This window comes from Dipodomys ordii, unplaced genomic scaffold (genome assembly GCF_000151885.1).
Source record: "Dipodomys ordii isolate 6190 unplaced genomic scaffold, Dord_2.0 Scaffold18, whole genome shotgun sequence".
Taxonomy (NCBI): Eukaryota; Metazoa; Chordata; class Mammalia; order Rodentia; family Heteromyidae; genus Dipodomys; species Dipodomys ordii.
In genome coordinates, this window is record NW_012267234.1 from 18,805,391 (window position 1) to 18,828,318 (window position 22,928).

The 22,928-nt window shown below is 62.0% G+C and overlaps 1 protein-coding gene across 1 annotated transcript in view; it reads left to right on the forward strand.

Annotated features, from left to right (window-relative positions):
- The first annotated feature begins 3,389 nt into the window (after positions 1-3,389).
- The window catches only part of Gse1 (Gse1 coiled-coil protein), a 63,454-nt gene continuing 43,915 nt past the window's right edge, over positions 3,390-22,928 (forward strand). Inside the window, exon 1 of the mRNA XM_013012896.1 lies at positions 3,390-3,465. The gene's annotated coding sequence lies outside the window, so the exon portion shown is untranslated. The remainder of the gene's footprint in view (positions 3,466-22,928) is intronic.

The following is a 22,928-nucleotide window of genomic DNA, read 5'->3' on the forward strand; positions in this document are numbered from 1 at the left end:
ATGAGCAAATCCTGGAAAGCCACGCGGAGATCTGGGCACACTTTATTCTCCTCAGGCGTGCTAGAGACCGGCGCTGAGCGGTCCCGGTCCCCCTGGGGTGGGGGTTTCAGGAGCAGCGGGGTGGGGGTTTGGGACATGCAGGGAGGGTGATGGGTATGCAGTAAGGTTGGAGGCTGTGTCCAGGATACCGCAGGGGAGAGGTGAACTTTGCCCTCTGGGGACTCCGCTTCTCTCTGGGGGTCAGCAGGGAGGTCCAACACTCCCCTCGACCTGTGGCAGCCCAGGATGGGAGGGGGTGAACCCCCCCAGTCCTTGAGGGGCTCCAGGAGTATCCTGGGGACCCTATGGGAAGAACAGAGCTGGATGTGGGGGCCGGCAATGTGCAGACGGGCAGCCTGTGTGCGCGTTCCTGGCCGTGCCCTCGGATGGGGCCTGGCTGGGCAGCAGGCTCTGGCCACGCTCTGGGGATGGATGAGGGTTTGTACCCACGAGCCCCCAGGAAGGGCAGGAAGAGAGCTGGGACAGGGCAGCGCGCCAGGCAGATGGGCAGCGGGGTGGGGGGGATCGGGCCCACCGGGGGTCTGGAGTGTGGCACCGTCCGCGGTGTGACTGTGCCCAGCCACATTCATTTCATGCAGCGTGTGTGCCAGTACCCCAGGCCTGGTGGGGGACACAGCCCGGGACCCCTGAGACCTTGTGAGATGGCAGACCCGCAGGCCATCCCCCAGTGTGGCCATGCCAGAGTAAAGGAGATGGGAGAAGTATCCCGGCAGATTTAAGCGTAGGCAAAGGCCCTGAGGTCCAGGCATGACCTTGTGGTGGGAGGGGTGAGGAGCAATGGTGACCACAGGCGCAGAGGGGGTGTCCAGCCTGCCTGGGCAGTCTGCTCGTGAGTCGGGGGGGAGGGGAGTGGTCTGGCGCCTGCCCAGCTGGGAGGCCCGGCCTCTTACCTGGCCCGAGGGCACATGCCTGGGCTCCTGAGTGCCAAATAGGAGTTCCATTCCCCAATCCACCCTCACGCAGTCGTGCGCAGCATCGGGGTTGCAGGGCGGCCATCCTGCGGATACAAAGGAGGGAAAGGGTCATCTTGGCCCCCAGGTTGGCAGGGCTGGTGACCCCAGGTCCTTCCGGCATGGAGGGGCTTCAGCATTTCTTCAGTGGAGAGCTTCACGCACGTGTGCGAGTGTGTGTGTGTGTGTGCTCACGCTGCACTTGAACTTGGCCTGGCTCTGTCCTCGAGCCTTTTCTTTCAAGGCTGGCGCTCTACCACTTGGGCCACAGCTCCCTGTCTAGCTTTTTGGTGGCGAAGTGGAGAAGAGTCTCATGGACTTCCCTGCCCCAGCCGGCTTTGAACCACAAACCCTCAGATCTCAGTCTCCCGAGTGGCTAGGATGACAGGCGTGGGCCCGGGGCGCCTGGCCGAGCACGCGTGGGTGATGCGTCCTCCGCCCAGCGTCCCGGCCGTGACCCAGCGAGTGGCAGTGTGGGGCCGGCGGCTGGCCCCCGGCAGCCAGGCTTCCTTTGAACTGGCCCACCCTGTCATCGCGGCCCTGTAATTCATTTAGGATTAGCTCCCAGGCCTCGGCCTAACTTCTGTTGTCTTGGTAACTGTGTCAACCTTCCCCGGGTTTCTGTGATTATCTGACAAGGGGGAGAAGCGGTGGGACACAGGCGGAGGGGGTGGGAGACGGCCTGGGCCTTAATGAGGCTCCGTGCAGAAGGGCGGGCAGGGGAGGGGCGGTGGGGGTTGGATGGGGCCTGCGCGGAATGGACCACCGCCACAGGCCTGTCCCGGGGGGGGGGGCACAGTGTGGCTCCACCTCCCCATTGCCCCTTTACCCAGATTCCCTGGTATCCCCAGGAAGGCAGGGACAGGGCCACCTGGACCGAGTGGATCCCTGTGGCCCCGGTGTGGCTGGGCACGGGTCCGAGGGTCCCAGGGCAGGCTGCTTTCTGCCCCCTGGGATTTGAAGGCAAGGACGTGGCCCAGATGGGAGCCCCCTGGAGGGCCGGGCCTAAGGTCGGTGGTGGCTATCTGGGGTCCCGGCTCCCCCCACTGGGTAGTCTGAGGCCTGGCTCCCAGGGAGAAGCCCCTCGGCCTCTCCCTGCCTGGCCTGGATGGGGGGGGGGTCATCACAACCATCCACAGAGGGAGGGTAAGGTTGGCTGGAGATGCAGGCCTGGCCTCGTGGGGGTGGAACATTCTAGAGGAGCCTGTGGGCTGGAGGTGTGGGGCTTGCCACCGCCAGCCTTTGGAGTCTGCCCTTCCAAGAGGGCAGACCTGCCCCCCTCCCCGGCTGTACCCCATGCCAGAGAGCCGTGGACCAGGGAATGCCTTTCGGGGAGCTCCTAATGAGCCACGTCTGATTTTTATGAACCTTCCTGGTAAATTATTAATTTGGGCCAGAAATGAAAGTGGAACCGGACGGGCTCATGAATATTCAGTGCCACGAGCTGGGGTTGGCGGCGGCTGGAGCCACGGCCAGCTCGTGACCCAGATACTCGCAGGCCGCCCCGTCCCGGCTTGCTGCTTGGTGGCCGGCGCTGTAACTCTCACGCGCACGGTGACCCGGACGGCGCTGAGTCAGCCCGGGCAGGACCCCAACACCTACGTCCACAGCATGGGGACCGGCATGCCTGGCCCGTTATCACCGTCTTTTGCGGGGGGAGGTCAGTCATGGGGCTTGAACTCAGGGCCTGGGCGCTGTCCCTCAGCTCTTCAGCTCAAGGCGAGCGCTCTACTGCTTGAGCCACAGTGCCACTTCCGGTTTTCTAGTAGTTTACGGGAGATAAGAGTCTTAGGGACTTTCCTGCCTGGGCTGGCTTTGAACTGCGATCCTCAGATCTCAGCCTCCTAAGTAGCTAGGGTGACAGGTGCGAGCCACCGGCGCCCGGCTGTCACCTTGTGTCCCCAAGGGAGCCTGTGTGTGGGGAGCTGCAGTTTCTCCCCAGGCTCTGCCGTGTCCCATTGGGACAGCCTGTGAGTTAACTCCCTGTGCCTCAGTTTACCTGGTGTAGGACCCAGAGGGGACAGCATTGTGAAGGCGGAGGGCTTGTGTGGAGTCCTTTTCCTGTGCCTCGGTGCTGGCGCTGTCTGTGTGGTCGTGTAGGGTGCAGATCTGTGGGGCTCAGCTCAGAAGCAGCACGGGGCGTTGTCATGCTCAACACCGACACATCTCTTCTCCAAGGTGGCGTGCCGTGCGGTGGGTGCCACACAGTGGGTCGCCATGCCGTGGTCACCCTGAGAGCCACCCAGCAGGGGTGTGCCACAGCCCCGGAGCCGCCTGGGCTGGGCGTGGGGAGCCTGGGCCACTTCCTGCCTGAGCCTCTAGCTGGGGGGAGGGGCAGAGCAAGGTGAGGTTTCTGGTGGTTTCCGGGTTAGAGCCAGGCTGTGAGCGGCCCCTGGCTGAGCTGGCCTCTGGTGACAGGGAGCCTCTGGAGAAGCAGATGGGGTGAGGGGCATCGGTGAGTTGGGGAACCCCTGGGGGGGCAGGTGCTCCACCGCATCGGCTCTGACTCAGTGTCGGCCTTGGCCTTGTAGGACTTGGCCCTTTGCGGGGTGAGGGGGATGCCAGGGCTCTGGGATGGTTCGTCTGCCACTGCGTCTGCCTCTGACCCCAGGGTGCTGCCGGGCCCTGGCTGCTGTGCGCGTGAGGGTGTATTTGGTCGGTTGAAGCCGGGTGCCCCACCTGCTCCCCTGTCGCCCTGACTCAGGTCCCTGTCACCGCCGGGCGCTGGGCAGCGCAAGGTGGCCGGGACGGCAGGTCAGACCGGTGGGGCCGGCCAGGGGAGGAGGTACGCGGCAGCCCGCGCTGGCTTTGTTCTGCTGCCCTGGTTTGGAAAGCAGGTTGGCTGTCACCGCCGCCCGCCCGGAGGCTCGTGCCGCCTGTGCCAGGCAGGGCAGGTGGGGAGGGTGGATAGGAAGGCCCTGGAGTCCCCCAGGAGCCAGGACCCCACCAGGAGGGGCCAGGGGTCCCCAGGACACAGGCGACTCTGACTTCTGCACTGAGACCTCCTGTGGCCCTGGCAATCTGGGGGGACATCGTGCAGGAGGTGGTTATGAGAGCCGCTGCCAGAACTCTGGGGGGAGTCGTATAGGGGTTATTGAGGGCCCCCCACAGCCCCTCCCCGCCCCACCGCCGGCTGGGACCCCTCAGCCCCCAGTAGCTGTTAGAACACACAGCTGCGTTAACTCAAGGTGGCTTTTGGTCCTGGGTCACACTGGCCCCATTTCAAGGCACCGCCTGGGGCTGGAGGCTGCCATGTTGGAATCGCAGACAGAAGATCGGTGTCCTCGGGCATCTCCGCCCCTGGCCCGAGCCGGCACCGGCAGTCCCGGCAGCCCCGGGCCTGGACAGCTGCCGGCTTCTCAGGAATTGGGGATCCCGGGGCACGGCCCCGACCTGTGGTTGACATCAAACGCAGGGGAGACTGAGCAGGGCCAGGGCCGAGGTACCCGGGGGAGGCGAGCGGGCAGTGCCCAGCGTGCTGGCCACGGGGGTGGTGCTGGGCCACAGAAGGGGGAGTGGCCGGGAGAGCGGCGGTGCACTTCCTCTTCCGGCAGCGGCGGCGTGCCCTCGCGGGGCCTTCACGCCGTGCTCCCCTCGGTGGCTGTGGCGGTGGCACCCCCACCGTGGACGCCACGGGCACGCTTCCGTGGACTCTCGTTTGTTTCTTGCGAGTGTGAGCCTGCTCGCCGTGGTCACCTGTGCTCTCGCTTTCCCTCGGCCTCAGGGTGCCCAAGCTGCAGAGACACCCTGGCCCCGGACCTGCTGACAGCCTGTGTCAAGTCGAAACCCCGGTGCCGTCCAGGGCCTGAGGCCCTGAGACCTCAGCTGGACTCCCCGTGAGCACATGCGCGCTGTGTGTTTCCGGGGAGCCCCCAAAGCCAATTCACAGAGAAGAGCTGAAGGCTGGTTGGGGCTGAGCCATCACCCATCACTGTCACCATCTGCGAGTTGGGGGGAAGTGGAGTGGGGGATGATGTGGCGCCAGCCCCTCCAGGCCCGGCCGCTGGGGACGGGCCGGCCTCTGCCAGGCTCTGCTAGGCGCCACCCCCTCACCCCTGCTCTGCCGTCCCGTGCAGCCCAGCGGGCCCCGTGCTCCGGGGAGAGAGGAAGCCGTCCGGGGCCGCGGGTGGGAGTTGTAAACTGAGTCCTGTGGGGACAGCCCAGGGCCTACCCATGCCCCACGCTGAGCAGCAACCCAGAGAAAGGTGAGAAAGTGACTTATCACGGGCAGCGGTGGCTCCTTAGGAGGCTGAGATCTGAGGATCCCGGTTCAAAGCCGGCTGGGGTGGGAAGTCCGTGAGACCGTTAACAGGCAAAGAGCCGCAGACAGAGCTGTGGCGTTTGTGGTAGAGCCACCAGCCTGAAGCACAAAAGCTAAGGGACGGTGTCCAGGCCCCGAGCTTAAGCCCTGGTACGGCACAGAAAGAGCAAAAGGAAGAAAACCTAGAGGACCCAGCACCCCCAAGCCTTCTGAGGCCTAGCAGGGGCCCGGCTGTGCGGGCCCTGGAAAGCCCGGGGCCTGAGCCTCCGGAAGCCCCCCCACACACCCTTTCTCCTCTACACAAGGCCCAGGGGTCGGGAGGCCCCAGGAGGGCTGACAGAGGGACACCCCCTGTCCAGGCACCCCTGGCCTGCCTCCAAGCGGCACCTGGCACAATGCCAAGACTGAGCTGAGCCCCAGCCTTCTGGACAGAGGCAAATGTCTTTCCTAACAGGCTTGTGGCAGCCGCCCTCCTGTAGCTCTGCCTGGGTATTTTTGGGGGTGTCGCCGTGCTTCAGGCCCCGTGGCCTCGCTGCAGCCAGGATGGCGGGCAGCCCCCCCTCCACCCGCCCTCCCCCTCACAGGCCGAGCTCGCCCTACCAGCTCTGGCCTGGAAGGGTAATCCCCCAGTGCTGGCTCCGAGCCCTCCGCCCCCGGCCCTCTGCCCCGGTTAATTGATGTCCTGCCTGCTGTCAGGGGCCGAGCCTGGTATTTGTTACACCTTGGCGCTGCGCAGTGTCAGAGCTGCGCAGTCTGAGGACGCTGGCCCGGAGGGAGACGCAGCGCGAGTCTGCGGGCCCCATGGGGCGGGTCTGTTACAGCCGAGGGTGTGCCCCCCACCAGCACCCCGGTTCCCCAGGTCACAGGGGTGGTTTCATTAGGGGCAATTAAAAATGACAGTGCAGCCAGGCGCCGGTGGCTCACGCCTGTCATCCTAGCTGCTCAGGAGGCTGAGATCTGAGGATCGAGGTTCAAAACCAACCCAGGCAGGAAAGCCTGTGAGACTCATATCTCCAACAAACTACCAGAAAACCGGAAGTGGCGCTGTGGCTCAGGGGGTAGAGCACTCGCCTTAAGCTGAAGAGCTGAGGGACAGCGCCCAGGCCCAGAGTTCAAGCCCCACGACCAACAGAAAAAGAAAAATGACAGTGCAGCCAGGCACCAGTGGCTCACGCCTGTCATCCTAGCTACTCAGGAAGCTGAGACCTGAGGACTGCGGGCTGGCAAGTCCAAGAGACTCTAATTAGCCATAAGTGGAGCTGTGGCTCAAGCGGTAGAGTACCAGCCTTAACAGAAGAAGGTTGGGGACAGAGTCCAGGTCCTGAGTTCAAGTCTCAGGACAAGTGCAAGAAAAGGAAAAAGAAAAAGCAGCTCTTGAAGTCCACAATCCCCCAGCCCTGCGCCTGCATGGTGCCGGGGCCGCAGGGCCTTGGCCTCATCTCCGTCTCCTCTCCTGCCTGGGCCTTTCTGTTTAATTTTTATTTCCTCACTTGGGAGTTGGGAAAGCACACAGCTAATTGTGATTTTTTTTAAGGGGGAGGGAGCCACGGGTGTGTTCATTTTATAGTTTTTTTTTTGTTCTCCTCCTTAATAATAACGCTTTAAAGATGTTTGACATCTGTACATAACAGCTGGTATCCTGTTATGGAAGAATGTCCTTTTATTTCAAAACAGGTTGAACCGTCATTAATAGTATAATTAGGTGATTATCGCCATATAGCAGAAAACTGCTTAATTGTAGAGTTCGCTTTTCTAGGATTCCAGTCTTTTTATGGTTTTATTTGTTGTAGCTGTTTGAATTTTCCTTCTATTTTGGTATTTGGTGCAGTGCCTGGGTTTAGAGCTGGGGTTTTCTCCCCCTGATTTCGATGCGCACTGCTGTTCTGGGGGCACTGGTGGGGCTCGGCTACCTGCCGGAGGCCTGCGGGACTGGGCAAGGGGCTGGGGTCTCCGCGCCCGCTGATTTATCTGCTCTCCCCAGGGAAGTAGGGAATTAGGCATCTAACCCCGGAGCTGAGGTTGCAGAGGGAGGGAGGGGGTGCGTTTATAGTGCCGTTTATTTTTATGGTGTGTCCTTCATAGCAGCATTCCCCGGGCTCTCTGCTGGGCCTGGGGCGCCCGCTGGGAAGGGGCAGGCTTGATGGAACTGGACCTGGGAAATACTCTGAGAGGAAGCCCCGGCGCTTGTGGGAGAGAAAGGCCTCTGCAGGAAAGCCAGTGCAAGCTGAGCTCACCAAGCCGCCCCAGCCCCGACCTCCGTCCCGGCCCTGGGCGCCCCATTGCCCAGGCCTCTGCCCCTCCTCGGGGGAGGGGAGGGCTGGAGGCCAGGGTCCCCATGGCTGCGCCCCCAGAGCGGAGGCAGGATGGCAGACTTGGTCCGTGGGGTTCCGGAGTGTTGCTAGGCCGCTGTGGGGTTGTGCACCCCTAGCCCTGGGACGGAGCCCCCCGAACCAGTGGCTTCTGGGGGTGTACGCCGGGGTCACGTGGTTGTGGGGTGGGAGGCAAGTGGAGGCCGCCTGCCACACCACCGTGCCAACAGCTGTGCCGCCTGCTCTCCTTGGACCGGGGCCGCTGCTTCCCGACCTGGCCCAGTAGCTTTGGGGGCCCGGCTGGCAGACGGGGGGGGTGAGGGGGAGGCTTGGATTCGAGGTCCCAGGCCTCCATACTGCTGTACAGCCCTGCGCCCGGCCCCCGTGCGGTGTGGGGTACGGCCCCCAGGCGGCCTTGCCCGCACTGAGCATGCTCTGGAGGCGTGCACGCCCAACCGGCCCTGCGTGCTGGGGGAGGACTCCGGCCGCCCGCGCCCAGCCCGCTGCCGCACGCACAGTCCGCGCCCGGAGTTCCCCCGAGGAGGAACACCATCTCTTTTGGTGGCTGCTCAGACCTCTTGCTGGACAGCTTGTGTCTGTCTGTCCGTCCGCCTACGACCTGTGCTGCTGGGGCCTTCGGTGGCGGAGGGGGTCAGACCACCGGCCTGGGGCTTGGAGACAGAGCCGGGGCGTGGGGCGCTGGGCTTGGGAGACCCCTGAGGCCACGCGTCCAGCTGTGACCCCTGCCCCACTCCCGAGGCCCGGATCTTCGCGGAGCCCCCAGGTTTCCACCTCTGCACCAGGGGGACCGCAGGCCACGCGTTGCCCACGCCTGGCAGCTCCTCCAGGCCTGGCTGGGGCTGCTGTGATGGGTCCAGGACTGAGCCATGCGAGCCCCAGAGCTCCCGCCTCCCCCCCCCCCCATGAGCGGGGAGGTGGGCAAGGCAGAGCAAGGGGGATGTAGGGCTACATGGAGGAGGGGCGCCTGGGGTTCTCAGAGATGTTGATTAGACCACTTGCTTCCTGAGGAAGAGCTGGCTGGTGCAAAGACCCCGGGTCTGGCTCCCACTGTCCACAGTGAGTGTTTATTGAGTGTCTGTGGCTGTGGGGGAAGCAGAGGAAGGAGGCTGGTGGATGACACAGAAGAGGCCAAACGCGGAGCGGGGCTGGGAGTTCTGTGGACAAAGGCGTTGAGGCTGCGAGGGCCGCCAGGCAGCAGGCGCTCTGCCGCACCCTCCCCTCCGCCACTGCCATTCCGCCTGGGCTTGCTTCTGTCCCCAGACAGAAGTGGGACTCACTCAGCCTCTAGCCACAGGGCCTTTGCATCCATTTCACACGAAGCCAGCCATGCCCAAAGAGGCGGAGGCCTCTACTGGGGCCCAATTGTGGGCCAGATGCCCACCGGGAGGCCCTGGCCTCGGGACCAGCCCTCAGGAGGTGCTTAGGAGTAAAGTGGTTGTGAGGGGGCACCAGCCGGGTGGCACTCGTGCCTGAACCCGAGCCCGGGCATTGTTCTCTGCTTCTGCCAGGCAGCAGGGGAGCTTGGGAGTTGCTTTAGGGCAGTGCCAGGCCTGGGCCTGACTTGGAGATGGTTTTCGTGATTGACAGCAGGCTTCCCGGCCGCCCCCGGTCTGGGAGGGCTCCATACCCTCCATGCCAGGAAAGGAGGCCTCTTGGATGGGAGCCATTCGTGCTGGGCTTGAGGGAGAGGACTGGGGTGCAGAGTGCCCCAGGCCGGGTGGTGAGGGCTCCCGAACGAGGCGTAGGCAGGATCTGCCCGCCTCAGACAGGTCTGGGCCCGGGCCAGGGCTACCAGTGGGGCTAGGGGCCGGGGAGGGAGGAACCTCGCTGCCTAATCCTTTCTTCGGAGCCCAGACTGGCCTCCAAGGTGCCATCCTCCGGCCCAGCCTCCACCCACTGGGGTTGCGGATGAGTGTCCCGGGCTGCATTGTGGCAGGACAGACGTGTAGGAGCTGGAAGGAATGTGTCTACGTCCGTGTGTACGCAGTGTACGTCCGTGTGTGCGCAGTGTACGTCCGTGTGTACGCAGTGTACGTCCGTGTGTACGCAGTGTACGTCCGTGTGTACGCAGTGTACGTCCGTGTGTACCGCAGTGTACGTCCGTGTGTACGCAGTGTACGTCCGTGTGTACGCAGTGTACGTCCGTGTGTACGCAGTGTACGTCCGTGTGTACACAGTGTACGTCCGTGTGTACGCCTCCCGCCAGCTCCCCACGCCCGGGCAGGGGCGGGGTGCCAGCTGTGGGGGAGGAGGCGGGACTTCCCTGGCTACCTCTGACGGCCATGGAGCCCAGGGGGTTCAGGCAAGGCCCAGGCCTGAGCGTGTGGTCGGGAAGGCAGACGCGGTGTGGGTCGCGGGGTTCAGGGGTGGTACTATGAGCGTGGGGGGCTCCGTGTCCTGGGCTCTGAGTTGGGCTGGCTCCGCAGGTCCCAGGAGGCCTGGTGTCATGTGCCCTCGCCGGGAGCCTGGCGTGTACCCGCGGGGTGCTTGGCACTTTGTACCCATGCCTACGGTGCTGGCCTCTGAGAAGGTACGCAGGAGAAGGGCACACGCGGCGTGAACTCCGCTCTGCCACCGACTGGCCAAGGGGCTGGGGGTCAGGGGGTCAGGGAGCCCGCCATGCTGGTGTCTGGAGGCCACGTTCCCAGCAGGAGATGAGGTTCCTGGGGCCTCTGGGGGTGCCATGCCAACCTGGTCTCTGGGATCAGAAGCAGCGGCAGAGTCGGGCACCGGTGGCTCGTGCCTGTCATCCTAGCTACTCAGGAGGCTGAGATCTGAGGATCGTAGTTCAAAGTCAGCCCAGGCAGGAAAGTCCATGAGACTCTGGTCTCCAATAAACTACCAGAAAACCGGAAGTGGCACTGTGGTTCAAGTGGTAGAGCACTTGCGTTGAGCCCAAGAGCTGAGGGACAGCGCCCAGGCCCAGAGTTCAGGCCCCACGAATGACAAAAAAAAAAACAGCAGCAGCAGCAGTGGCAGAGACTCTGCAGCAGGGCAGGCGCCCCTGAGCCGCGGCCAGGCCTCTGTGCCGGGGGGGAGCTGCTGTTCTGTGTGGTGCGGGCATCCGGGTAGGTACAGCAGCCCCCCCACCCCCTCACCTTTTTTGGGGGGGGTCTGGTCATGGGGCCTGAACTCTGGGCCTGGGCGCTGTCCCTCAGCTCTTCAGCTCAAGGCTAGCGCTCTACCACTAGAGCCACAGCGCCACTTCTGGCTTTTTTCTTTTTGCTTATGTGGTGCTGAGGAATCGAACCCAGGGCCTCAGGCATGCAAGGCAAGCGCTCTACCACTGAGCCACCTTCCCAGCCTACCTTTTGTTTTTAATTAAGAAGAGTTTGCTCTCCCACGTGTCAGGTTATACGCACCGTACGGCTCGGTCAGTGTCCTCTCCCCCCTGCAATGCCGGGTCACCCACGCCCGCCCACCGGTGCCCACGTTGGCCGGCCACCCCGTCACATCTATTCTCGGCCAGCAATCGGAAGGCAAATGGTGGCATTTGCCAAGCATAAAAATTCAATTAATTCCAGAAGGCAGATTAAATATAAGTGAGTTTTAATAATTTGCTGTAAAGTCAGAGGATTACTGTGGGCGCGAGGAGAGGGACGCACACATGTTCGTGAGCAGGTTGGCACACCCTCCAGCATGCCAGCCGGCTCCCAAGAGCCTCCCAGCCTGTGACCCGGTCCCCGGCCCCCTTCTTTGCCGAGGCCCAGGCCTAGTCCACAGCCGGCATCCCCCGTGAGCGGACTGGACGGCAGCTCTGGGATGGAGCCCTGGTGAGGGACCCAACCCTGCACTGCACCCACCCCCGGGTCCTCTCCGTCATCCCCGGCCCGTGCGCCTGGGCCCTGGGCCCCCCAGGCCTCCTCTGCCCCCCACTTTGCCTGTTGCTGCTCCGGCTGTGGCCGTTGCTCCCAGGTCTGGCCCTGGGGTGAAGGGGCTGCTTTGTTTGTCATAACTTTTTTTTGGGTGCCAGCACTGGGGCTTGAACTCAGGACCTGGGCACTGTCCTTGAGCTTTTTCGCTCACAACGAGCTCTCTACCGCGTGAACCACAGCTCCACTGTGGGCTTTTTGGTGATCAGAGTCTCACTAACTGCCCTGCTCTGGGCTGGCTTCAAACGAATCTCAGTCCTCAGATCTCAGCCTCCTGAGTAGCTGGGATTACAGGGAGAGCTGCAGGCCTTGGCGGTTTTCAGAACTTTCTACAAACTAAGACAAGAAAGGGAATGCAGTACAGCTGTTCACTGTCAAGTCCAGGACAGGCCCCACATGTATGTACTGGCTAGGCTCACACGCATGCATGCACATACATGCAGGGGCACCCCAGGCACACGCACACACACACACACACACACACACACACACGGCAAGCTGACAAGCCATTCCTCTTGGGGGGAGGGGGTGCAGTCCTGGCTCCTCCAGAGCCTGGGCCCCTGGCCTGCATTTTGTCCATCCCTGGCACCCAAACACAAAACCACAAAAGAGGAGGCCCTGCCTTCCCTGGCCGTGAGGCCCAGAGGAGCCGGGAGCAGACAGGGCCGTGAGGGCCGGTGCCGGTGCCGGGGCGGGGGCAGCGAGCGGCTTCCGTGGCAGGGTGGTGATGGGGGGCGCTGTTTCAAAGCCGTGTTCGGTTCATCAGCCCCGCCACTGTCACTGCCACGTTCATCGCTGAGTCCCAGTGTGATCTCCATAGATTTCTTTGTCTCCTTCAATTGGCCCTAATTACGAAGCTGGAGGCTGCCTGATTAGTTTCATTCTTGTCATGAAATCCTCAGGGCACGCATGGGGACAGGGACAGACGCAGGCTGGCAGCTGCACCGCCCAGCCCCAAGGCCGGCAGCCCTGGGGCTCTGTGAACGCAGTGTGTGTGTGTGTGTGTGTGTGTGTGTGTGTGTGTGTGTGTGTGTGTGTGTGTGTGTGTGTGTGTGTGTGTGTGTGTGTGTGTGTGTGTGTCCACCCCCCCGCACGCCTTGGGGACCTTGCGGTCCTCCCGCTCTGCTGGTCCCTGTCTGGCCTGGCCGGCTGGGTCGTCTCCCAGGCCTGGGGGCTGGCTGGAGGCCCCGGCGGACCTGGCTGGCGGGCTGTGCATATGGGAAGCAGGCTGGCTGCGGCCGCGCCGTGCCAGCACCTGCAAGGATGGGGCACGGCCAAGCCGCGCCGGCCTTCTCTCCGCGCCGCCGCTAATGCCCTAATTATGCCATGTTTGTTTCGGTAATTTCCACTCTCCGGGTACTGGGCCATCAATAATGTACGTGTTACCTGTCTTGGACGATTCGGGGAGCCAGCGCAGGGAGCGCCCCACAGCCTCCCTCACACCCAGGCTCGGCGGCTCCTCGGATGGCCACGCTCCCCACGGCCGGTGCTGGGTCCTGCCCCTCGGCACCCTGCGTCGTATGCCTCTGTGATACTAAAAGCCATCGCTGGGCAGAGTGATCCTGTGGTTGGGGTCCTGCAGGGTGCGTGCTTGGGTGAAGCGTGCTGCACAGGGTCACCACCCTTTGACTGATGGCAAAGAAGTTGCTAGCACCTTGTCCAAAGGGTGAAATAAAGCCAGATGGCAGTGGCTCCTGCCTGCCATCCTAGCTGCATGGGAGGCCGAGATCCGGAGGATCACAGTTGAAGTCTGAGAGACTCCATCTCAACCTAAAGAAGCTGGTGTTGTGGTGTGGGCCGGCTCCCCCAGCTGTGCTGGGAAGACTAGGAGGGTGGTCCAGATGGAGGCCCAGGCAGAAAGTGAGACTCTAATCTCAAAAATAACCAGCAGCCCGTGCTGGTGGCTCATGCCTGTCACCCTAGCTACTCTGGAGGCTGAGATCTGAGGATCACGGTTCAAAGCCAGCCCAGGCAGGAAAGTCCTTGAGACTCTTTATCTCCAATAAACCACCAGAAAACTGGAAGTGGTGCTTGCCTTGAGCTGAAGAGCTGAGGGACAGTGTCCAGGCCTAGAGTTCAAGCCCCACAACTGACCAAATAAATTAATAAGCAAATAAATAACTAAATAAAAATAGCCAGTACAAAAAGGGCTGGAAGCATGGCTCCATAGTACAGCATCTTCCTAGCAAGCATGAGACCTTAAACTCAAACCCCATTGCCACCATATATTTTTTTTGGGGGGTCCGGTTGTGGGGCCTGAACTCTGGGCCTGGGCGCTGTCCCTCAGCTCTTCAGCTCAAGGCTAGCGCTCTACCACTTGAGCCACAGCGCCACTTCTGGCTTTTTTCTTTTTGCTTATGTGGCGCTGGGGAATCGAACCCAGGGCCTCATGCATGCAAGGCAAGAGCTCTACCACTGAGCCACATTCCCAGCCCCAATGCTGCCACAGTTTTAAGAGTGAAAGAAGCTGGGCACTGGTCATCCTAGCTACTCAGGAGGCTGAGATCTGAGGATCACAATTCAAAGCCAGCCCAGGCAGGAAAGTCTGTGACACTCTTATCTTTAATAAACCACTAGAAAACTGGAAGTGGCTCCGTGGCTCACGCAGTAGAGTGCTTGCCTTGAACTGAAGAGCTGAGGGACAGCGCCCAGGCCCAGAGTTCAAGTCCCACAACCGATCCCCCAAAAAAGAGTGATATAGAAAAGGCCAGGATGACCTCCCCAGTGGCAGCTCCGCCTTCTGTCCTCTACAGAAAACAACTGCGCGTGTGCATGCGTGGCCTCCAAGCGTGACACCCCGCTGCCCAGGTCCGGTCTAGTCCCCTCGGCTCCATACGTTGCCAGGAGCTCTGGCTGCGTCTGGAAAGGCCCCAAGGCCTGCGGACAGGGCTCCCGGCTCTCCTTGGGGGCCTGTCGGTTCTAGATTCCCCTTGCACAGCTGTGTGCTGGTGGGAGAGAGGTTTCCTGCCTCTCCCCTCCCCTCCCCAAAAGCTTCCATGCCCAGCTCTGGGCCTGGCCCTCCTGACTGCGTTGTGGGTGAGGATCCTGTGCGGCCGGGGGCTGCCTTGGGGCCCCGTTAGCTCTGAAGCCTTGGGCACCGGCGCTGGCCTCTCTGTAACTCTTCCTGGCTTGTAAAATGGGGACAAGAGGAAAAACCCTCCAGGGAGGAATCGGGCGTTTGCAAGGATGAGCTGCAGATGGCGCCGGCCCTCGGGGGACGGCTCCAGCTGCGTGTGGCGAGGCGCACCAGCGGTCCCTGTCCTCGGGAGACCGGGGTTGCCGGGTCCTGAGTTTGAGGCCGACCTAGGCTATGCAGTGGCTCCCGATCATCCCCCACCCGTCAGCCACGTGGAAGGGAGGCGCGACCTTCACAGGTGAGACCCCGTGCGCCAGGCCCGGCACACGGTGCAGATCAGATGTTCAGGAGTGGGCAGTCAGCGGCACCCCTCCCTGGCTGCTCCAACTGCGGCTGTGCGCTGGGCTCCTCCGGCTTCCGCCGTCCTCTCTCTCGACTCTGGACTGCCAGGTGCTATGTGGCTCGAGCCTCAGCCCCAGGTGTACCCCCCCCACCTCTCCCGTCATGGCACTGTCAGTTGAGCTCCGGCCCCGCTGCCCCAGGGCCGCCGCTGCCCCAGGTGGCTGATCTGTGATGACCCGGCCCACGCGAGGCCAGAACCAGGCCTCCAGCCCAGGGCCTCTGGGTGACGGGCGGGCAGGCGAGCCTGGGACTCTGGGACTTAACTCTGCCCCGACACCCTCCACTGCTGCTTCTGGAACTTCGGGGCAGGGTGGGGGTGGGCTGGAGTGCCGGCTCTTCCCAGGGCTCCTGGGGGTGGATCCCGCTCTCCTGGGAACCCGGCCACTTTAGCTGTCCAGGCCAAGGGCAGCTGGGCCTACACGGTGCTCACAGACCAGCCGCACCCCTCCCACGGCCCCGCCAGGACTTTGTGGATGGAACACGGCCCCTCCCCAGCAGCGCACAGCCCTGTCCACACATCTGGTGCCGTGGGAGGCCCAGGCCCCAGCCTGCCTCCTGCCCCTGCCTCCTGCCCCTGCCTCTCCCATCTCCTCCCACTGTGGGGAGCACGGCTGGTTTTAAGCAATTCCGGGAACGGTGAAGGAGACGCGCCCGCAGCTGCAGGTGTGTGCGTGTATGTGCGCTTGCACATGTGCATAAGCCAGTCACCAGACGGGGGATTGAACTCAAGGCTGTCACTCAAACACTTGAGCCACAGCTCCACTTCTGGCTTTATGGTGGTTAATTGGAGATACAAATCTCATGGACTTTTCTGCCCAGGCTGGCTTTGAACTGTGATCCTTATATCCAGAGTAGCTAGGATTACATATGTATGTTGGTTAGTTTGGTATGGTTTGGTGTGGTGCCAGTTCTGTGCCTTGAACTCAGGGCCTGGGCACGGTCCCTGGGCTTCTTTGCTCAAAGCTAGCACTCTACCGCGTAAGCCACAGCGCCACTTCTTTTACTGTTTATGTGGTGCTCAGGAATCGAGCCCAGGGCTTTGTGCATGCTAGGCAAGCGCTCTGCCACTAAACCATATTCCCACCCCTGTATGACTTTTTTCGTTTGTAAGTGTGTAGAATCGGGGCTTAGACTCAGGGCCTGGGTGCTGTCCCTTAGCTTTCTTGCTCAAGGCTGGTGCTCGACCACTTGAGCCTCAGCTCTACTCACAGACTGTCTGCCCAGGCTGGCTTTGAACCATGATCCTCAAACCTCAGCCTCCTGAGTAGCTGGTTGAGTCCCCTGCACCTGGTTGAACTGAGTCATAACACCACCTCCAGCAGGGTCTGCGAGGCTGCAGGAAACGAAAGCAAATAAGTAAATGAATAAATAAAAAAAGAGTAGATGGAGGAATAGAGGGGAAGACGGAGCTGTGGAGCCCCAATTGCTAGCAGATGGTACGGGTATTAGGAAAATGAAAATACACGCAGTAAATTTGCTATTCGCCAGTGTTAATTTCTCCTCACAAGGTACAGCCTTCCCTCTGGCCCGGGCCATACCATCTGTGTGTTCATAAAATACATTACAGCAGGATCGAGCGGGCGGCCGCCGCTCCGGGGGCCAGGGCCGGGGGACGCACCTGCCAGATCCCGGGGGTGAGTGGAGCCGAGTGTGGGGGCGGGCTGCTGAGTGTCTCCTAGGGAGTCTGCTTTGCGTGGCTGGGGAGATCTAAGTCCGCAGAGGCCCTTCCAAACCTCCCTCGCCCCTCCCCTAGCTCTTTGCAGGCCTTGACCCTGACCGTGGTCTGCTGGTAGCGCACCCCTCCCCTGGCCCTTTGCTCATTCCCATCCAGACAGCCCCTTGTGAACCTGCATCCTCTCCCCAGTCGCCTCCCCCCATCCGGCTGCCAGGCTGCTAATTGGCAGCGTGAGGATGGCTTCAAGATGGCCGGGGGGGGGCACCTCTGGTCAGTTGCCGCTGCATCTGTCATTCGGCCGACACGCATCCCCACCAACTCTCCAGAGTGCTGGCCGCAAAAGAGCAGGCTACACCTGGGGGGATCAGCGCTGCCCGGCCTTGGGAGGACACAAAGAGCCACGCTGTGTCCCGCAGACACAGGTCAGCGCGGTGCATAGCGGAGGCTGCCCCTCGTTCCCCGGACTGCTACGCTTCCCCCTTGGGGTGGGCCTGCCCACCGCTCACGGCGGGACCCCAGGACCGGCTCCTGGCGGGTGAGGGTGGCGGCTCCTGTGTCCCTCAGTCCCCCACCTCACCCGCTTAGAGAAGGCCCCCAGATTCAAGGAGCGCCCTCGGCTGGTTTTCGTGTCCGGCCTCCGCCCAGGGCTGGCTCTGCAGGAGCTCCTGGGGCAGGAGCGCAGGCGGGCGTGCCCGGCCCGCTTGGCTGTGCAGGAGCTGTGTGTCCGGGGCCGGTCACGGACCCGTCCGGTGGGCTGGCAGGCCGGCTGGCGTAGACATGCATCGGGTGCAGTACCTGCATTCTGAAAGCTTCTGCTGGTATTAGAATCAGAGGAAGCCAGGTGCCGAGGGAGGTCTGGGAGGCCCCCTCTCTCTAGAACCCTTCACCCCTATTCAGCCAGCCCTGGGGCCCCAGATGGCACTGGGGTGTCTGTGTCACCCTCCTTTTATAGCTGGGAGAAAGGAGGACTTGTGAGCCACAGTCTCTGTGGAAGACAGTCCAGAGACCACGAGCGGGCGGGCTGGAGTCACACAGCATGTCCAGCCAGAGCGGGGACAACTGTGGGTCACTGGTGCTGTCACCTACCTGAACACACCTGTCCTCACCCAGTGCCCGACAGGGCTGCTCCCTCTGGGCAGCGGGCCGGGCTCAACACGGACACAGAGGCTGACCCACTGCGTAAATGGCAGGTGCTAGTGCCCCGGCCAGTACCCGCCATCTCAGCCAACCTCAGGCTCGGCCACCAGCCTCTCAGGCCTGGAGGACCCCTCTCCCCTGAGCTGCCCGGGCAGAGCGGCCCTGGGCAGGGGCTGTCTGTGGCCTGGCCAGTTGGGTTGCGGTTGACTTCTCTAGGAGAGAACGCAGCAGGCCCGGCTCTGCGGTGCCCATCCGCTCAGTGCCTCGACCTCCCTCCTGGGGGCCTGACACCCGTCATGGAGGGCAGCCTGAAGGCCCGGGTGAGGGAGGTGGGCTTTTGCTGCTGCCCCTCCTCATCCCCTGTCCCCCTGACCCCGTCCCTCCCCGGCCCCGCTGGCTCCCCCCAGGCTCTGCCCTGTGTGCCAGCACAGCCTGTGTGAATGTCTAATCTCCAATTTTATTCGCTGGGCTCCAACGCATTTGCATAATCCACATGGTCACCCTGGTTTTAATTGCCTACAACTCTGCAGAAAGATCATGTGGTTAAGTGGTAAATCATAATTAGATAAATAATTGGTTTGGCCACAGCAAGCTGCTTTTGTTACACCTGCCATCTGCTGGGCCCGGTTTTTCTTCTGGCCAGAACAATGCCGCTCTGATGACAGAGAGAGCGCGTCTCCCTCGTGGGGGCCGCAGGGGCTGAGTGGAGGGCCTCGGAAGCAGAGCCTGGAAAATTGCCCGGTTGCTGGGGTCTCTCTCCGAGCAGACGCGCCCTGCACCCGCCATTCATCACCCAGCGTGGTTAATGCATCGGCAGGGCAAATCTGACTCTGCAGGAAAGGGAGGGGGTGCCGGCAGAGGGAAGAGGGGGCTGCAGGGCAGGGGCTGGCGGGGTTGGGGGAGGTGGTAGGCAAGACAGGAGGCAGCACCGGAGAGGCTGGGCCTGCTCCTGAGAGCTGGCAGGGGGTGGTGGGCAGAGGTTGGAACCGCAGACCTCCCTGCCTACCATGGTCAGCTCCTCCACCTGCTCTTCGCTGGAGGCCCATCTGTGAGCCCCGATCTCCAGGGGAATTGTGGGCACTGGGCTGGCCAGGCCTGCCCGGGCACTGCCTGCCGCCCATGCGGCTCTCACCCTGGGCCTCAGGCCCTGGTCCCCGAGCCTGCTCCCAGCCCTCCTTGGCTCCCGGGTTCAGCCCACAGGGGCTCGGGCCCAGTGCCCGGGCTCCTTGAGATCAGGGGACAGGAAAGCAGGAAGGACGTGCACAGCGCTTTGGGGTGCTGGACACATGCCGCGGGTGCTGCCCTGCCTGGTCTGGCCACTGGTGCTCACTGCGAGTGCAAATGGCAGACGAGGCAGGCGTGCCGGCCAGCTCTTCACTCCTGAGGACCTCCGGCCGCAGCAGCCCCTGCACCCCGCGCCCCCCTCCACCCCGCGCCCCCCTCCACCCCGGGGGACCCCATTTCAAGGGCAGTGCCAGGAAGTGTCCTCTCTGGGAGAGGGGGGAGGGGAAGGGGGCTTAAGGCCCTCCCTCCCTACAGGTAGCCCCACAACGCCTGGCTGAGAGCCCCCAGAGCCTCCCACTCCACGTCACATTCTACCCTTCTCCACTGAAACACTGGTTCTGTGAGGAAACTTCTAGAACATGTTCACTGTGGCTAGGCCTTGGGAATGTTAGGAAATTTCTTGTATTTGTCGGTCGTGGGGCTTGAACTCTGGGCCTGGGAGCTGTCCCTGCGCTCTTCAGCTCAAGGCGAGCGCTCTACCGCTTTCTAGTGGTTAATTGGAGATAAGAGTCTCATGGACTTTCCTGCCCCGGCTGGCTTTGAACTGCGATCCTCAGATCTCAGCCTCCTGAGTAGCTGGGATTACAGGCGTGAGCCACCGGTGCCCGGCTTGTTAGGAAATTTCTGTTCTGTTCTCTATCACCCATCCATCCACTCCATCCATGCTGTTCTTTCCTTTGCCCCTTCCATCCGTCATACTCCTTATTTCTTGGTATTTGTCCATTATCTACCTTTCCTTCCACGTATCCATCCATCCCTCTGCCTGTCCATCTACCCTTCAAATGTAAATTTACATTTGTATTTTCAGCTGTCTGCCCTCTGTCCATCCACCTACTTACCCATCCATCCATCCACCTGCCTGTCCATCACGTATGTATCCAGCCCTTCACCCACCTGTCCATCCGTCCATCCATCACTTATCCACCTGCCCATCCATCCACCTGCTTACCCAGCTGTCTATCTCACCCGCCCATTGCCCATCACAGGTCCATCCGTCCTCCAGGATGGACACACAGTTCCTGCACTTGGCCCAGTGGCGAGGTCTCTGCTCGGTGGGCCTTGGCTGCCGTGAGGTGAGGTTTGACATCCCTCCCGGGGGGGGGGGCATCCTGGCCTCTCCGTGGTCTTGGCCTTGGCTTTCCACGAGCCTTCCTGAGGGACTCGCGGTAGCTGTGCTCTGGGGGCCTGGTTTCAGACACGGTGTCTCGTTTTCTGTACCCACATGAGCCTCTTGGGCCAAACGCCCCACTCACAGCACGCAGAATTTGGTTATTTTTATAATCTAATGTTGTGCAGTCCAAAGTGGTACAACTAGCTGTGTGGAATTTAATTTAAAAATGTTTTAAAGTTAATTAAAATTAAGTAAGATGAAAAAAAAAACAGTCACTCTGGCCACGTTTCAAGTGCATAGTTAGTGGCCGCGTGGGGCTGTGGTAACTTTTGTCTTTTTTTAGGACAAGGTCTCTGTGTAGCTCAGGCTGGCCTCGAGCTCTCTGTCCTCCTGTCTCAGCCTCCTGAGCGCTAGGATTGCAGTCATGTAGCATTGTACCGGCCCTGTGGTCACTTTTCTATCAAACAGTGCTATTCTGAGTTTACTCACGTGGGTTCTGAAATAACACAAAGGTGGGCCAGCCCTTACTGGTCTGAGGATAGATCATTTCCAGATTCTTCTGGTAAGGAGAGGGGGCCACCGTGGGCTTCACACTTAGAGTATCATCTTTGTGATTGGTTCAGTTACTTAGTATCTCTGGCTTATAGGGGTGAGGGCTGGGGACATGGGGAGGGGCACCTGGGGGGCTCCCATAGATTCGTAGTGTCCTCAGGTTGGGGGCTGATTGGTAAAGCCACAAACCTGGAGGTGACAGGTGGTAAGACCCGAAGGGCTCCCAGACGAGGCCGTCCAGTGCATCTCCTTTCTTTCCCCAGCTGGCCGGGCCGCTTCCTCTTTGGAGGAAGGCACGCCGGTGTGGTAGGGGGCCGTGGGGTCCCCCATGGCTGTCTTCCGCCTCTTGTCCCCCATGGGTAGATGGCCCTGAGGGCCTCTTCACCAGGCCTGCAGGTCCTGCCTGCAGTTCCGGCTTGCCTGGCGTCTGTCCTGTGTCCTGCTTCCCAACCACCTACATTAAAAGCCAACTTTGATCTTTCAGGAATGGCCAGTGTGATTTACAGCTTAAGGAAGCAGGGCTCCACATTGCTGAGCAGGGACAGCTAATCCGCCGGGCCTGGGCGCCAGACTCCTCAGCAGTCCCAGCAAAGGGGTGGGGGGTGGATGGCTGCATGGGCGGCCATCAGCCACCATGGCCTCCTCTTTGCCCGAGCAGGGACCTGTGGCCCATGACCTGCCCACGGCTGCCCGCTGTGTCCCCCCGTGGGGGCAGGCAGCAGGGAGGCCCTGGTCACCTGGGCATCCACAGCTCTCTGGGCGCAGACCCCCTCCCCTCCTTCCTGCTCCCCCTTAATTATTTTCCTAGGGTGTTGTAAATTAAATCCAGCATCCATGGGAGATGCCGTGGGGAAGGCCTGTGCGCATCTCTGGGCACCGATAGAAGTTGTTAAATGAATAATGCTGACGTCCACCGGGGCCCAATTCTCTCTGAATACTGTCCCCCTCCAGCTGCCCCATCTTCCCGGAGAGATCAGGAAAATAGTAAACACGTCTCATGTTGAGTCCCTGTCCCCCCCTCCCCCCGCCCCAGTGCTGCCTAAGTCCTTCGGGGAGAGAGGCAGGGAGGAAGAAATAGTCGGAGATTAATTTTCAAGAGTCAGATAATGGCGGGTGTTGTTGATGTCACTGGATGTCCTGAAAGGTGGGGGGTCCAGGGCACCCCCTTGGGGGTTGGGGGTGCTGTTGAGAATGTGTTTCTGCCAGGAGGTCCTTGCTAGGAAGCTCAGGGGGTCCTGGCCACGGAGGGGTGATGTGTGTCCCCCCAACCCCCGTCTGCTTCCATCTGTGTGACCCCCCCCCCGCTCATCCCCCAGGGATGGGGTTGGCACTCCGCAGTGGCAGTGGCAGGGTCCGTGTGACAGCCTCCCGGACGGTCTCCAAGGCGAGGCCGGGTTTCCATCGTCCTCCTGCAGCCTGGCTTCCGTCCGGGCGGCGTTTTTTAGGGCAGCCCACCACAGGTGGCAGCAGGGCGCTCGGACAGCCAGAGCCGGGCGGGACTTCCTCAAGGTCACAGAGCAATTTGCTGCCTGGGCCAGGAATAGAACTCCTGAGCCAGGCTGTGCCAAGCCTGAGCTCAAATTGCTGGACAGGCAGGTCTGTGCGGAGGAGGAGGAGGGAGGGAGGGAGGGAGGAGGGGGAGGGAGAGGGGGCTGTGGAGGGGCTGGGCTGTTGTCTGCCTGAGAAGCAGCCAGGCCCGGGGCCTGCGTGGGTCCCGGGGAGTGGGATGTCTTAGCGTGGCTCCGTGGCCCGCCTGGGTCTGTGGGGAAGGCTGTGCGTCTACCGGCTGCTTGTCTGGTCACCTGGGTGGGGGAGGGGGTTCCTGGGAGCGTCAGTTCCCAGGCGCTGGGAACAGGGGCGCCCGGAGGCCCTGTGAGGCCCAGAGGGGCCTGGTCTGAGGCTGCTTCCTCCTCCTCTCCTCCGCTGGGTCGGTTTGGGGGGAAGGAGGAACACGGGCAGCCGTTGCTGGTGGATGTTTGTGTCCTCCTGGGGGGGCTCAGATCGGTTTGCTGGCTGCTTCCGGGGGGGGGGTTGTGGGGTGGCCAGGAGTGTGAAGGCCATTTCCTCTCTGCGGCGGCTGCTCCTGGGTACGAGGCAGGAAGTGCGGTGCTGAGGGCGGGGCTTCCACGCTGTCCTAGAGGCCTCCCTGGAGGAGGCAGAGTTTCCAAGAAGCCTGGGCTGTGGGAATAGACACGCAGGACTCTGGGCGCCTGGCAGG